Genomic DNA, 16411 nt, shown 5'->3' with positions numbered 1-16411 from the left:
TACTGTAGTTGCATCTACAACCTTACCCCCTTATTAAAAAGTTGTCAGTTAAGTTCATGTATCTTCCTTTTAAGTTAATTCTTTGTAAGTTTTGCCCAGCGCACTTTACTGTACTATACTGTACTACACACTACGCAAACCTGATTTGTCCACCAAAGTCGGCAAACATGGATAGATACTTCACTCTTTGCCTAAGACATGTAACAGACCTGAGTTCTAGAGAGGTTCAGGACAATTTTAACTAAATAGGAAGGGAAGTAAGGACCGAGAATTTAAGTTGGTTAAGAAAGGGAGGAAGAAAGTTGAATTTCCTCGAACGTTCTATGAAGGGTAGGAAAGAACTGGAACTCTCCTGTGTGGCTTATGAAGGGGAGAAAGTAACTGGAGATGTCCAGGGTGGTTCAGGATGAGAAGGGAACTGGACGTTTCCAGTTTGATTTAGGAATGGGAGGGGGGAGGAAAAAATGGAACTTTGCTGTGTGGTAATGATAAGAACTGGAGCTATCCATAGTACCTGGGTCCAAGTCTCTCAATTCATTTGCACAGACTTGATGGGTTATTTTTCGATGTTTTAAGCCGCAAAATGCTGTACTTAACTAATACCTTTGTTAGGGTTAGGGTTCAATTTAACACACACTGGACTTATCATGAATCTATGCTTTCCAGTCTCATGGGTGACTGGTCACGTCTAATCCACGACGACAAGTTTAACCTTTCTACACCAATCATAATGTGGTCAATTACTGCTGAATGGTAAGGTAGTGTGTATTACTTTTTTTTACCCCTCTAATGCGAAAAGGCATATAGCTTATGTACAATGATCAGAAAATATCCATATGCAAACTAATACTATAAATGATTTTTTGTTCACTCGTCTAGTTTCCAGCAAAACTGGGGACAATCTGTCCAAGATAAGGCTTAGAGATTGCATATAATTATGCACGCACTTCTGTTGTATAAGTCCTCTAAGCTTTCATGGGAATAATTTGTGCTACTTTTCATTAATTCAGCCAAATGCTGATTTTCTCAGTTTTCATGACTACAAAATATAGAGTTGCAGATTTCATTTATGGGTCTAAGGTCTAATTTAGAAAAAAATGAATGCAATAACCAGTTTTGTTGGGAGCCTCCAAAAGCCTGTGTTACTGTTATGTATACAATTCTTAGGAATCTAAATTTTTTCAAAGACTTTTTCAATCAACTTACATTCGAAGTAACAAGTTTTTGTGTAACACAACAATACGGTAATTTGGGAAAGTAAATCCACAGTGAGTAGTATGCCTGTTTGATTTTATTATTTAAGTCCTTGTCCATTTCATTGTATTGACTCGTGATTATGAGCTTTCTTTGAATGCGGTCATTGCATTACGAACCACGACTGATTATACCTTTAGTAGCGTGGCAAAATCTGAAGCGTTAAACAACACCACAATCCAAAAGTTATTTGCTCAGTATGCTCCGTCGTAAAAGGAGTTACTATGAGATTCAGGGCCTCTGTAACACGGTTTTTTCGCAATAACTTTTTATCTATGCATTTCATAAATATAACGCTTATTCAGAATACATATTATATCAACACATAAATTTTGAGTGTATTCTGCACTACGTAGGTTAAATAAATTTGGTACTTATAATGTAAAAGTGACCATTTTTGAAGACGGGCCAACTTACTCAGAGAGAAGGTTTCGAACGCACTCGTTGCGTAACTTATGACATCATTTCTTCCCTCTTTCTCGATGGATGATTGGCTATACGTAACGAAGGCTAAACCTCTGGCAACAATGACATACAAATTTAAATACAAGCAAAGCAGTACACCTTTATGAACTCTGGAACCTCCCCACTGATAATTGTCATAATGAACAAACCAACAAAATATGTTAATAAATACAAAAACACTTCGATTATTAGTCTAACTCCCAAAATAAGTTTCCAAAGAAATTACAGTCTACTTTATAGGTCACAATCAGATTGACAAGATGTAGGGAATAGTTGGTAATTACCAAAAACATAGTAGACAAGCTTGATTTGATAACTGCTATATCCAATGTCAAGCAATTTTTATTTATTGGCTATCTACCTATTTACTGAAAAAAAAAAAAATAGCCGGTACCGTATATTGGCTTTAAACCTTCACCAATAATTATCGTCAGAATGGTGACTTCACGAGGCTCCACCCACTTTCGCCTCGTCATAATTCAGGATAACACTGAAGGCTACCATGGGCATTGTTGGATTAGAAAATTTAACTTCTGGCTATAAAAACTAATTTCTCGAGTAGTTGTCAGAAGTGCTAAAGGATCCTCAAGGATCCCAGCAGTTGGTCTAAACGTTTAATTCATGAATATTACTGCTATACTGTTGCGGCACTACTGCTACAGTAGTATTACTACGCTAGCGCTGATACCCCACCCACATCTATGTATCGTTCCGCCATTCATAAAGTCTTTGGGTTTCAGAGCCGATGGCATTTCTGTCTGGTGGATGGGCGGGGCAACATTTAGCCCAAAGGTGTTAGTTTACCTTGCTTACGTAATGAATGTTTTTCGACTCTTGGCTCGTAATCATTGGGCATGGCGTCGGCTAGATCATTTTTACTCTATAAAAATTAAAACTATCGGGTTTAGGTTATTGATAATGCTGACAAAATTTGTGTGTGGTTGTAAAATATACATATGTCAACTTTCAGCTACATCCGATGCTTTGACAAGGAGCAAAGTCCAAAAAACCGTGTTACAGAGACCCTGAATCTCATAGTAGGTAGTTAACATGACTTAGTAGCACTGAGGCGAGCTCTTACAGATGACTTTCAGGCTGCCTTTTTCGACGTGTTATAGACGTTTATTCGTTATCTGACATTAAGTATAATAATTTTACAATATAGTTTGTACAGATATCCCAATTTTAGCTGGTGTCTTTTTCCACACTAAGCTGCATTGAAGTCAAGCAAATACGTATGGGAACTATATCTTATTCAAAACTTTATCTTATTCAACTCTTTAGAAAAAGTTTTTAACTTTTCATTTCGTATTTAAGTAAGTTTTGCTTTCTACAGAGATTTGTTTCCTTTGCAGGCTCATTGCTACAGGGCTGATGCTGGGTGAAATAAATTCGAAGTATTCTGATGGTGTATACACAACTCAAGGGAATTTCTACAAATAAGAAAAACTACAAACCTTAAGAAATTATTGGAAGAAGAAACTGCCAAAATTACTGCTGTTGAAAAAGGAACAAGAACACAGTGTATGACATTGAATAACTCTCTTATGAAGAAAAGAAGTCGGTTGAAAGATAATTACTTCAAGAAATCATATAAATGAACCTACAAGACAGGATCGCCCAGCTCAAAAGAAAAAATGACTCGTCAATATAAATGTCAGAAACCCTACTGTCACACAAAGACATCATACTCTTAAAGATTCTGACTATTAAAACTATATTAGTACGGTAAAATTTATAGTCACGATCTAGTGTTGTTTTATCAGGGTCAAAGCAATGCCTTTCGACCAGCAAGTTTCAGTTAATCAGGGTCATAATAGTGCCTATTGGCTAGCAAGTTTTGAGTTAATCAGGGTCATAACGGTGCCTATCGGCCAGCAAGTTTTAGTTATTCAGGGTCATAACAGTGCTTATTGACCCCAAGTCGAGTAGAGCTCAAGCTTTGTTGCTTGTAATTTTTAAGTAGCATCTTCAGAAGTCTTTTTCATAAAGAGGTAGTTCACTGTTGTCCAGGAGATATGCTTTATTACTGAAAACTGCTACTGGTTTAGTATTCCAGGATATATTTTCCGTTTTGATTTCTTCTAAATTTAATGTACATTATCAGGTAGCTTAGCTTTATTCAGGATGTATAGACTTTATTAATAGCTAAAGGTCACATCACCTCGTTCTTAGCTGATGAGCATTTACCAAGGATTTTTATAAGTTCACGTTCAGCATGTTTCAAGATCCGTAGTTGCCTTGCTAAGGTTTCTTATCACTCTAATATCTGCTGTTAGTTCATTCATTATATGTCACAGTTTATTTTGTATTTGAATTTATCTATCAGCTATTAGGCAGATCATTGTTTTAGCATGTTTATTGTTACATTGAATTCCTTACCAGTTTAGCAATAGTCATGTGCATACAACAGAAATCGTGGTCCTTTCTACGTAAGATTCATAATCTAAATTCTACAGCGTATTTCAAAATCGTTTTATTTCAATTTCTTGCCAATTTAGAATGACTTTTAGCTATCAATTATTCTGTAGGTTTCCGGAGACACAGCTTTGTTTTGCCTTGAATATATCATTAGTTTCTTATCAACCACAAGTAGCTTCGTGTATCTGGATACATATACGTAGTTGATTTAATTTTCTTAATCGGTATGCGCTACCTGGCATTTTTCAGGATACATTTCTATTTGCATGAAATTCATAGGTTTAATATTAGGGATAAAAGAAATCAGTTTGTTTCGGAATACACAATATATTTTATTTAGATGTCTTATAAGTTTGATACAGATTTGTCTTGAAATATAAAGCCTTCACTTGAATTTCTAAACAGTGTTAACATCGGGTGCCAATTACTGTAGCTTAGTACATAACACGATACGTAATATTCAAGTACATAATATTCATTTGCTATCAGATAACCGTAAATTCCATCATAGCATAATATCAACTATCAGTTAGTCATGGCTACATTTTCACTATTTCATATCAAAAATCACGTGTGTTTAAGAATAACTTGTGCATCAACTTTCAGTTTTGGTTTGCAGTGTCCAGTAGGTCATTGTTCAAAATCCATACTTGCCCGGATACGAAGGTCACGCGAGGTTAATAGCAGGTTATGTTTTTATTTTCCGTTCATTCATGTATGATCAGTAGCACAAAGTTCATCAGTTAGAAAGAACAGGTTTCGCTGATTTTACAGAACATCCTCATGACAGCAGATATTGTTAGGAATTATTGTGTGTAGTAGAACCTGTGAGGTATGCATCCTTATAAATTAGGTAATATTTTATAATCAAGTACGTATTTTTCTGTTATTTATCTTTAATATAAATAACAGATATTCTAAAACTAGTAGCCTTCATAGTAGGGACATGGAATTAAGCTTTTTATATGTTCATCGTGGCTTTAATCAATAGCTTGTCACTTTGCTGATTTATATCAAAAGTTCCCTTGGAATTAGTTTTGCAATTGTGTTAAGGTCTTGCATTATTGCAATTTTATCTAACCACTGGTATGTGTACTTTAAAGCTTAGGTTATGAGAGGCTTTTTTTAATATAGGCGAGATATCTCAACCTGATGCATTTAAACGTTTGCACCGTTAAGACAGGAGACCATTTAAAAATTGTTTATTACTTTTATCTAAAACTTTAAGGCATAAAGAACGTATTCTTTTGAAGTGATTAATCGAATTTCTGATTCTTGTATAGACCATGCCATGACAACTATGCTTCTTGCTTAACATTAAACATATGCCAATTAGAAGTTAATACTGTAACCACTGGAGAGTATCTTATCAAGAACATCATTATCATGGCGCATCTGAATATTTCAAGACACTGTTGCATGTGGTACTGCTTTCAGAGCAGTATGATATTGCTTTCAAATGTACTGTAGATGAATGATTTGATAAGTAAACGCAAATTTCAAGCATTACTTTAAGGAGAATTTGAAATTACGTATTAACAATGATATATTAAGACACATTGAATGCGTTATTTGAGCATAATTGGGATTCTTATGATAACTCCATTCTAGGTGAATGAACAGTAAGCAAACTCGAACTCAATGAGTTACCTTCAATATTGTTAGGCATTGTTAACTGTGGTCTCTTCGAATGTGCTCTGCAGTTGCAGTAGAATGTTTTTGGTATATGTACTAATAAACATTTAAGAAGCAATCTCTTTTATGCGAAGGGTTTATTCGTCTTAATGTTAGATTGATTGATAGACTTTTGGGGAAATTTAAAATCAAAATCATCTTGGGGTCTAAATATTTTCATTGGAACCATGAATGTTTTCAAGACCTTTAATGCGAAAGGCAAATTCATTTCTGAGTGGACTTATCAGGAATTAGAATAGTAACTGTTTGGTTAATTGATATCATTACGTAGGGATTATGGTTGCAAGTAGACATTCTGTAAGAATGACTCGCAATGCAGCCAAGTAAACAAGTAACCACATAAAGTAGAGGGCATTTCAGGTACCAAAAAATTTCGAACAGTTGTTAAAAGTGAAATCTTGCCAGAAGAGTTGTGCCTCAGCTTAGGAACTGAAGCATTAGGTATATCTTTGCTTTCCTTTGGCTTCGACATAAGTAGTTTGAGAAATTTGCGTTTATTATTTCTGAATGATAGGTGTTTGTAGATTTTGTAATAACGTACTACAGTGTCTTAACATATGGAGATTTTTTGGGTTAAGGTATCAATATTTTCTTCTGCAATTCTCATGGAATGTAAGTGTTTTGATCACTTAACTGTTGTTGTAAAAAAATTACTGCAATACCACATTGTAGTGATTTAAAGTTTGAATAATGGGAAAATTATTGTAATACCAAATTGTATTGATTTAAAGTTTGAATAGCGGGGAAATCATTGTCATACCAAGTTGTATTAATTTGTTAAAAGGAATTCTGTATTTCAACTTTTTTATCAGTTCTCAAATCTTAGCCTTAAAGGTAATTATTACTTTTGTTCTTTCTCAGCGCAGCAAAAAATTAAGAAAGTTTTATCAGTGTACAATGTTTCCTTAGTTATGGTACACGATATGGGCATTGCAGTCTAGGTTAGATAAACTTTGAATTTGGAGACTCATAGGTATGCAGTTTTCCCCAGTGGCCAACGTTTGAAGAAATATGAAGTGCCAATATAATTCGCAAAGTTATTAGCTATAGAAACAGGGTAAATTTGTAAAATCATACAAATAACCAAGATATTGTACATATACGTCATCTCACCTTTTCATTCCATTCTGACTAGACCTCTCTCTTCTTAACGAACTAAAATTCATACAGTACACATTCAAGGGCATTTCTCTAGTCGCCTGTTAACTGTTTAATAGAAACTCTTTCTATATTTACAAAGCAACTTGGCATCCTGTTTTCACTGGAGAAGTAGTCCTGATCAGCGGAACACTTAGGAGCAAGAACGTTTTACTTTCCATGTTGTGATGAAGTCCTCATGCTCTCTCTCTCTCTCTCTCTCTCTCTCTCTCTCTCTCTCTCTCTCTCTCTCTCTCTCTCTCTCTCTATAGACTTTTTTTTTGCCATGCCAGTTCACTGCCATTACTTCCAAACACAGAGATTACGTATCTCACTCTTACTATTTCCACATTTACATTCTTACTAAGAACACAAACTTCACTCCAAGGAGTTTCTTCCATTGCTTCCAGACTTAGTGATTAGATACTTCACTCTTTACCAAAAATTTTTACATTCAAATTCTTAACGTAAACACACGCAATCTACACACTTAGAGTATTCATTTGTACTTTATGATAGACATTTGGATTTTAGATTGGCAGGGTATGAAACTCAAGTAAATCTTTAGATATAAAGATACTGTATTTTGTCACAATATTCTGAAGGTAATTCCAGAGTTTTTTGTCGTAAATTTGGAGTAGTTCATGCTTTATTATATGGTTTGGTTTGGAGTTTCGCCTTATTTTAATTCTTGAGAAAGGAGACTTCTTCCATTTTTTGTAGCACTGTGTACAAAGTGAGAACTAGAGCCGTTCTGTAAAGATTATATATTAATCTATGAACCTTGTAAAGGAATATTGATTTATTGAATGTAAAATTGAAGAAAAGGTTGAAAATTGATATGTGCATAGAAAAAAAGTGTGTACACTAGACAACAGATGGCAGTAGCGCTTGGCGTAGGCGGTAGTCGCCAAGGATAATGTACCGAAACAATGATATTTGGTCCATGGATGTCTAGCGTGAGTCTGGTATATAAAGGCCCAAAACGACGATTTTCGTTGGAGCTGAAACAAACAAGTGATTATAATAGTGTATCAAGTTTTGAGGAATATATGGTAATGTATTGTTTATCCATTTGGACGTTTTCTTGTGTGATGTAACGTTGGTTGCCACTAACTTTTTGATGTTACAGTGAATTATATGTTGTGTTGATGTAAAGCTTTGTGACTTGGGGATTATACTGTAAAATGCAGTGATTAGTGATGAGTAGTCTTGATGAAGTGCTGTATGGCGAGTCTTTGCTTTTGTGCAATGCGTCCGTAATTTGATTAATGTTCTGTTTGTGACTTTAATTTCCTTACTAATTGTTATTAAAGTACATTTTAAGTTATAGTGGGTTGTCACTGTTTCCTGATATATTCTCCTCGTAAATCCTTACCATAGAGAGAGATTTTTATTTTATGTTACATGGGGGCCTGACCGGGATCTGAACCCGGGACCTCTCGCATGGGGGCGTGTCGAACGAAACCCGAACGTATCCCTACTCATTCTTTGCTCATCCTGTCGAACGAAACCCGAACGTATCCCTACTCAGTTTTTGCTCATTCTATCGAACGAAACTCGAACATATCCATACTCAGTGTTTACTCATTCTATCGAACGAAACCCGAACGTATCCTTATTAATTGTTGCTTTATTCATGTCGAGCGTATTCGACCATAACTTGACGTATCCCTACTGTTAATTGCTTTTCAGTACTTCCATGTACTTTAGAGAGGGGGAGAGAGGTGATAGTGTTAGTGCTATATATTTGTCTTGCTGTGTTATTTTGAGCAGGTTATTAAAGATGTTTGATTTGAAAGATTTCATACGTAGTCCTAGTGGTGAAAAGTTAGAAGGTATAACTAAAATAGACTGGATTGTTCTAGCTAGGTACTATAATGTAGAAGTATCAGAATCTGCAAGGAAGCAAGAAATCTCAAATAAAGTAAGTGAGGCGCTAATGACTTTAGGCATTTTTGTCTGATAAGGAAGTTGTTACTAATGAGTTGGGAAGGGCAAGAAAACTGATAGCCAGCAAAGCGCAAGTGATAATAATACAGAGGGTAGTGCAAGTGAAGAGGAAGGTGCCAAAGCCGTACGTGAAAAAACCAAGTCACGCAAGGTTAAACCAAAAAAGTCCAAACTTGTTTATGAAGGGATGAGTGTTGAGCAGATGCAGATTCATTTGCAAATAGTTAGATTGGAGAATGAGAGAGCTGTTGAGCTAAAGAAGGTAGAAGCTGAAGTTGAGCAAAAGAGGAGAGAGCTAGAGATGAAGAAACTTGAAGTAGAAGAAAAGTCCAGAGAAATACCAAAATCTTTTAGAATATTACAATGCAGTAAAAAGTGTACCAATTTTTGTTGAAAATGAGTAGATGCATTTTTTTTACAATTTGAGAAAGTGGCAGAACAGCGTGAATGGCCGAGAACGTCAGGAGCACGTTGGTTCAAACCTCCTTTCGAGGAAAAGCTAGGGAAGTATTTGCTGCCTTATCTTTTAGATGATTCTAAGGATTATGAGAGAGTTAAATCTGAAGTTTTGAAAGCTTATGAATGGGTGCCAGAGAGGTATAGAGAGAAGTTCAGAAGCTGGATAAAAAGAGACAGTCGCACTCATATGGAGTATGCACGGAACAACGCCTGTGGTATGATAGTGGATGAATGCCCGAGAAGTTAATGGTGATTTCGGTAAACTTCAGGAACTTATTTTGCTTGAGCAGTTCAAGGATGGTATTAATCCACTTATTAAAACATATTTGGATGAACGTGATGTAGATAATGTCGATGAAGCCACTAGATTGTCTGATAATTATGCATTGACCCATAAGCTATATAATACTGACGTCACTCCTAAAATTGGAAGGAGCAGAGTTTGGGAAGAGCAGCAAAATTACAAGGCACAAGGTAAGACTACGAGTTCACAGGTATCATCTCGTGGAGTCTATAATAAATCCTTTAATAGAGGTGGTAGAGGGGCAAGTCGATATAATTCTGGTCCTAATGTTAGTGCTGGACAAGCAGGATACAGTGTAAATGATCAGTTTACACCTAGTTACCAAAAAAAAAATATAGGCGAAAATTTTAGAGATTTTGTATGTTTCAGTTGTGGCAAACCAGGGACACATCAGTAGGAGTTGTCCCACATCGCACAATAAACCGTCCAATTCAAGTGGTAAATAAAGTTAAAGATAAACCTGTACATTTAAGGATGATCATAAACCTGAAAATACCATTGCATTGTTGAATCAACCACAAGCATGTGGTGACAGAGATCCTTGTTTGTTTGCTTCTCCCCTTAGGCCAGGTAAGAGGTATTGTAACGATAGCATCGACAGTAATAATATATGTGATGTTGATGAGAATATAGGTTACAAAATAGGTAACAATGATGTTCAAAATGTTAGTAATGTTGGTTGTATTGAGGATATTGTAAAAGGAAATGGAGTGAGACTACCTGAAGAGAAGTCCACATCCAAAGGTACTGAATTGTATGACCCTTTATGGAGATGGTTGGTTACACCTCCCTTGTGTTGAAAAAAGGAAAGTAAGGTGGTTAAGAGATACCGGAGCGGTACAGTCTGTAATGATAAAAAATATGTATGACCAATGGAAGGATACTGGAGAGTATGTACTTCTGCGTGGGTTTGGACCTGAGTTTTCAGCTCCATTAGTAGAAGTAAGGTTAGAAACTCCGTTAATTTCGGGATATGTTAAATTGCTTTGGTGAGAGAAATCCCAGTGTCAGGAGTAGAGTTAATTCTTGGAAATGATGTATGTGGAGACAAAGTTTTTGTAGCAGTAATCACAAATTTTGACAGAAAAAAGCCCTTTAATTCTTCATTTATTACAGAAGTTGGAATGTACATTTCCAAACTTATTTCCTGCTTGTGCAGTTACTACAAGAAGTAAGAGTGCCGAAGGAAAGGTAAATGATGACGACGGTTTGGATTTACAAAACTTGTTTAAAGATGGTCCGGAAACACTACAAGTAAGTAAAGTCAGTACTCCTTTGCGAATGCTGAAAGTTAATAAGGAAGAATTTGTTAAATTAAAATCCAAATTGAAGATGATAATTTGAAGGTAATAAGAGATAATGCCCTTTGTTGATATAAATGATATCGAGAAGGAAGGCAAGTGTTACTTTTTAAAGGATGGAATCCTAATGAGGAAGTTCACGAGTAGAAAATGTTAATGATGTTGTAGAACAAGTGGTCATTCCAAGTAGTTATAGGAATTTTGTTCTAGGTATTGCTCATGACTGTAGTTATTCTGGTCATTTAGGTATAAATAAACAAAACTTATGAGAAATTATTAAGGTATTTTTTTTGGCCTAAGATGCGGAAAGATTGTAGTGAATATTGTAAAAATTGTGATTTATGTCAAAAAGTAGGTAAAGCTCAACATGACCCTAAGGTGATGCCATTGCAACCCATTGAAGTTCCAGGAGAACCCTTTGAGAAACTGGTTTTGGATTGTGTAGGACCTCTGCCTAGGTCTAGCAAAGGTAACGAGTATTTGCTGACAATTATGTGTAGTGCTACCAGATTTCCAGAGGCTATTCCTTTAAGAACAGTGAGTGCTGATAAGATAATTGAAGCGCTTAACAAGTTCTTCTCGCTGGTAGGTTTGCCAAAAGAAGTTCAAACCGACCAAGGAACCAACTTTACGTCTAGAAAGTTTACCTCATTTTTAGCCTGTCAGAATATTAAGCATTGTTTATCGTCTCCTTATCACCCACAGAGCCAAGGAGTGGTCGAACGATTTCATCGAACCTTCAAAACCATGCTTCGCACGTACTGTTGTGAAAATGAAAAGGAATGGGATGTCTACATACCAATGTTGCTATTTGCCGTTCGTGATAGCGTACATTCATCGTTGGGTTATTCTCCTTTTCAGTTAGTATATGTCCATCAGGTAAGGTCACCCATGGAGGTGATAAAGAATCAGTTGATTTCAGATGAGAAGGATTCTATCACGTTACAAGAAATGAAGGAAAAAATAAAAAAAAATATGGAAAGTAGCACATGAGAATCTTAAAGTAGTACAAGAAGAGATGAAAAGAAACTACGACAAAAAGGCTGCAAAACGTGAACTCGACATAGGAGATAAGGTTCTAGTGTATCTCCCTACAGCTGGTAAGGTTTTTAACCAGAAGTATATAGGACCTTGCACGGTGAAGGAAAAAGTAAGTGATGTTAATTATCGAATTCAATTTCCTACAGGACGGAGGAAAGTTAAAACTTTCCATATTAACAAATTAAAGAAGTATAACGAATCCACCAGTGGGGTGTTGTCAATTGCAAAAGAGGATGATGAAAAAGACGTTGAAGAAGAAATTGAACTTCGATTAAAAAATACAGATTATTTGAGTGATGATGAAAAATTTAGGAAGTTATGTATTCATTTATCTGATGAACAGCAGCATGATTTTAAAGTGCTAATTCAAAACTTTTCAGATCTATTTTCAGACCATCCTAAAAGGATAAAAGGAGTACAACATAAAATCAAGGTTGAGAGAAGAGACTCCAATAAGTCAGCGTCCATACAGAATGTCGCCGAGGCAACAACAACAGTTAAAGAACCGAAGTTGCTTATTTACTGAAACACGGACTAGCAGAGGAAAGCCATAGTGAATGGGCTAGCCCATGTATTCTAGTCGACAAACCTGACGGAAGTGCAAGAATGTGTACAGACTATCGAAAGGTAAATAATGTAACTATAAAAGATTCATATCCTATGCCCAGAGTAGAAGATATAATTGATAATGTAGCAAAGTTCCTTTTTTAAGTAAAATTGATTTATTGAAAGGATACTATCAAAAATTGAGTTAGACAAAAAACAGCAGGGATATTGCTGCATTTGTTACACCCCATGGACTTTATAATTATAAGGTAATGCCATTTGGTTATGTAATGCACCTCTGACATTCCCAACGTCAGATGAATTATATCTTTGAAGGATTTCGAAGGTGTATTTTGTTTATTTAGATGACATTATTATTGTTGGAGAAACCTGGAAGATCACATTAAAAAAGTATATGATGTTTTTTAAGAGGTTATTAGAATTTAATGTTACGATAAACCTTGCCAAATGTGAATTTGGAAAAACTACTGTTCAATATTTAGGACATGAAATAGGAAGTGGCCAAGTGAAACCTGTTGATTGTCATATTGAGGTCATAAAGAATTTGACCCTCCCTACATCTAAACGTGGAGTGATGAAATTTTGGGAACAGTGGGGTATTACAGGAAATTTTGTAAGAACTTTTCAGATGTAGCCTACCCATTAACAGAGTTGCTGAAAAGGATGTGAAGTTTGTGTGGTCAAAGGAATGTGACGATGCCTTTAATAAACTTAAGCTCATGTTAATGTCTAAGCCAGTACTGAAATCCCAGACTTAATCTACTATTCAAGTTACAGGTAGACTCCAGTGAAGTAGGAGCTGGCAGTGTATTATTACAGGAACATAATGGTGTTTTACACCCTGTATCTTACTTTTTTTTTTTTTTTTTTTTTTTTTTTTTTTCAAGAAATATAATAGCCACCAGTTAAATTACAGTATTGTTGAAAAAGAAGCTTTAAGTTTAATTTTGAGTTTAATGCACTTTGAGAATATACTTGCTTAACAGTAACTTTGAAATAGACGTATATACTGATAATAACCCTTTAACCTTTATTAATAAATGTAAGCACAACAATAAGAGAATTTAAGATGGTCTTTATTTTTGCAACCATTCAAACTAAATATTCACCATATAGCAGGCAAAGAAAATGTCATTGCAGATTCTCTCTCTAGATCTGTTGATTATTTAAAGGAAAGTGCTTGTTACCAACGACGTGGCAGTCTCCGACAGTTGCTAAATGGAAGTAGCTAATGTTTAAGACTGTAAGATTTGAAAATTCAGCATGGACTGAGGAGAGAGCCGCCTGAGTTAAAAGGGGGAATGGTAAAGGAATATTGATTTATTGAATGTAAAATTGAAGAAAAGGTTTGAAAATTGATATGTGCATAGAAAAAAAGTGTGTACACTAGACAACAGATGGCAGTAGCGCTTGGCGTAGGCGGTAGTCGCCAAGGATAATGTACCGAAACAATGATATTTGGTCCATGGATGTCTAGCGTGAGTCTGGTATATAAAGGCCCAAAACGACGATTTTCGTTGGAGCTGAAACAAACAAGTGATTATAATAGTGTATCAAGTTTTGAGGAATATATGGTAATGTATTGTTTATCCATTTGGACGTTTTCTTGTGTGATGTAACGTTGGTTGCCAACTAACTTTTTGATGTTACAGTGAATTATATGTTGTGTTGATGTAAAGCTTTGTGACTTGGGGATTATACTGTAAAATGCAGTGATTAGTGATGAGTAGTCTTGATGAAGTGCTGTATGGCGAGTCTTTGCTTTTGTGCAATGCGTCCGTAATTTGTTTAATGTTCTGTTTGTGACTTTAATTTCCTTACTAATTGTTATTAAAGTACATTTTAAGTTATAGTGGGTTGTCACTGTTTCCTGATATATTCTCCTCGTAAATCCTTACCATAGAGAGAGATTTTTATTTTATGTTACAACCTTAAAAGTTTAAAGAAAAGTAAATATTTTTGCTCATCATTAAGCAAGTTGAAGTACAGAAGCCCTCATGACCATAAACTTTGTAAATTATAAAACTGGAAACATTGACCAATAAAGGACTCTCTTGGGGTCAGCACTGCAGCGCCCCGGAGGGGGGAATGCCCCTGGCAGGAGGTATACAGCCAGTCGGTTACCAACTTTGAAGCAGACCCAAAGGGCTTAAGTTTTCTAAGCTGGCAGCTGATTGGCCGAGTTGAGAAAAATTCTTATAGATGCTTCCCCTGTTCTTTCCCAAATGTCTTTCAGTTTTGTATGTCATTAGTGAGGACTCTTCGACCATTTCAAATGTCAAAGAATTATGTTACTGTACAGAGAGTCCAAGATGGGTGTAATAAGGTTGCTATTGAGACAATCCTTGTCTTACGAATACTCATATGACTTTCTTCTTACATATGCAAGTGCTCGCTTAACATGTCGAGTCTTGATATGGTGTGTTGAGCCGATAGAATTTTGTACCAAACGATGTATAATGGCCAAAACAATAATTATTTGATTTTTTTCTGTGAATAACTTGTAAGAAAATCTAATAATTTCAGACATTTTGACATTTTTTCATTTGAGATTTCGTGAAGGATTCTACTCGTGGAAAATTATAACTTGCAGAACATCATTTGCCTGTTTTAGAGAATTTATTTATTGTAATGTTCGCTAACGTTAGATTCGGTTACTGGTGTCACACGCTGTCTTTTAATAGTAGTTTACGTAGAACAGTTTAACGAATTTATTTCTAAGTACTGAATATTATTTATATCCTACCAGATGTCAACACATAAAGTAAGTTTATCAGAACACCTGCGAAGTTCAAAGTTATCCTTTTGGTCACGAATACAGCAAAACTTTTCATTATATTTCGGACACATGCCGTCGTTTCAAAAGGTGGTATCAGCTTGGGGCTCAAATGCCTTCTCGTCTTGGGCTTGACATTTCATTCGTGTACTTGAAATAAAGTGGGGCTAAAAACCACGATGGCCAGTTTTAGAGGTCTGTGAGAGACCTTGCAAAGTTCATAACATCGTCAGTCACTCCGGCAAAACTGGGTGTGTTAATCTTGCATGAACGTTTATGAAAATCTTTGGCCTTAAATGGACAGAAACAGACCTATATAACAAGGTTTTAACGCGACTAACGTGTAATAATGTGGCCTCTGATATATTGGAAATAATTTGAACCTTTGAAATGGCATAGACACGTCTAGAATAAATGTTTCCTTTGTCAATTAGCTGGAAGAGGAAGCGCTTTCTCATTTTTAGGTCACCTTCTACGTGAAGTTTAATTTATTTAGCAAGCATTCCAAAGAAATGTTTGGTTAAGATATAGCCGAGTCAGATGCCTTACAGGAGCTGGTTGTTATTTCCTTACAGAAACTGCAGCAGACCTTAATGCAAATTTTTGAAATCTTTACGTCAGTTTATTATGGTTATGTTGCTTCAGGCGCTCACAGGTTTCCTTATTACGTATATTTATACAGAGAAAGTGTTGTATAGGTTTACTGAGCATTGTACTGACTCTCGGAACTGGAGATACATATTCCTAGGTGATATGGGGTTTACAGAGCTTTATGCTGGTTCTCAGAACTAGAGATGCATGACCCTGATGTGAGGTTTACAGAGCTTTGTGCTGGCATTCAGGACTGGAGTTGCATATCCCTGATGTGAGGTTTACAGAGATTTTAGCTGGCTCTCAAATTTGGAGGTGCATATCCCTGATGTGAGGTTTACAGAGCTTTATGCTGGCTCTCAGAACGGGAGATGCAAGTCCCTTATGTGAAGTTTACAGAGCTTTGTGTTGGCGCTCTGAATTGGAGATGCATGTACCTGGTGTGAG

General features: G+C 35.8%; 1 long non-coding RNA gene across 1 annotated transcript in view; it reads left to right on the top strand.

The window, feature by feature from the left end:
- Positions 1 to 6476, top strand: part of LOC135199986 (uncharacterized) — a 62620-nt gene extending 56144 nt beyond the window's left edge. Inside the window, exons 3-4 of the long non-coding RNA XR_010311163.1 lie at positions 667 to 753; positions 3075 to 6476. This is a non-coding gene — a long non-coding RNA (uncharacterized LOC135199986). The remainder of the gene's footprint in view (positions 1 to 666; positions 754 to 3074) is intronic.
- Positions 6477 to 16411: the final 9935 nt, after the last annotated feature.

The sequence above is a fragment of the Macrobrachium nipponense genome, chromosome 26 (genome assembly GCF_015104395.2).
Source record: "Macrobrachium nipponense isolate FS-2020 chromosome 26, ASM1510439v2, whole genome shotgun sequence".
Taxonomy (NCBI): domain Eukaryota; kingdom Metazoa; phylum Arthropoda; class Malacostraca; order Decapoda; family Palaemonidae; genus Macrobrachium; species Macrobrachium nipponense.
The sequence above is the reverse complement of the archived record's forward strand: the minus strand, read 5'-3'. Positions and strand labels throughout refer to the sequence as shown.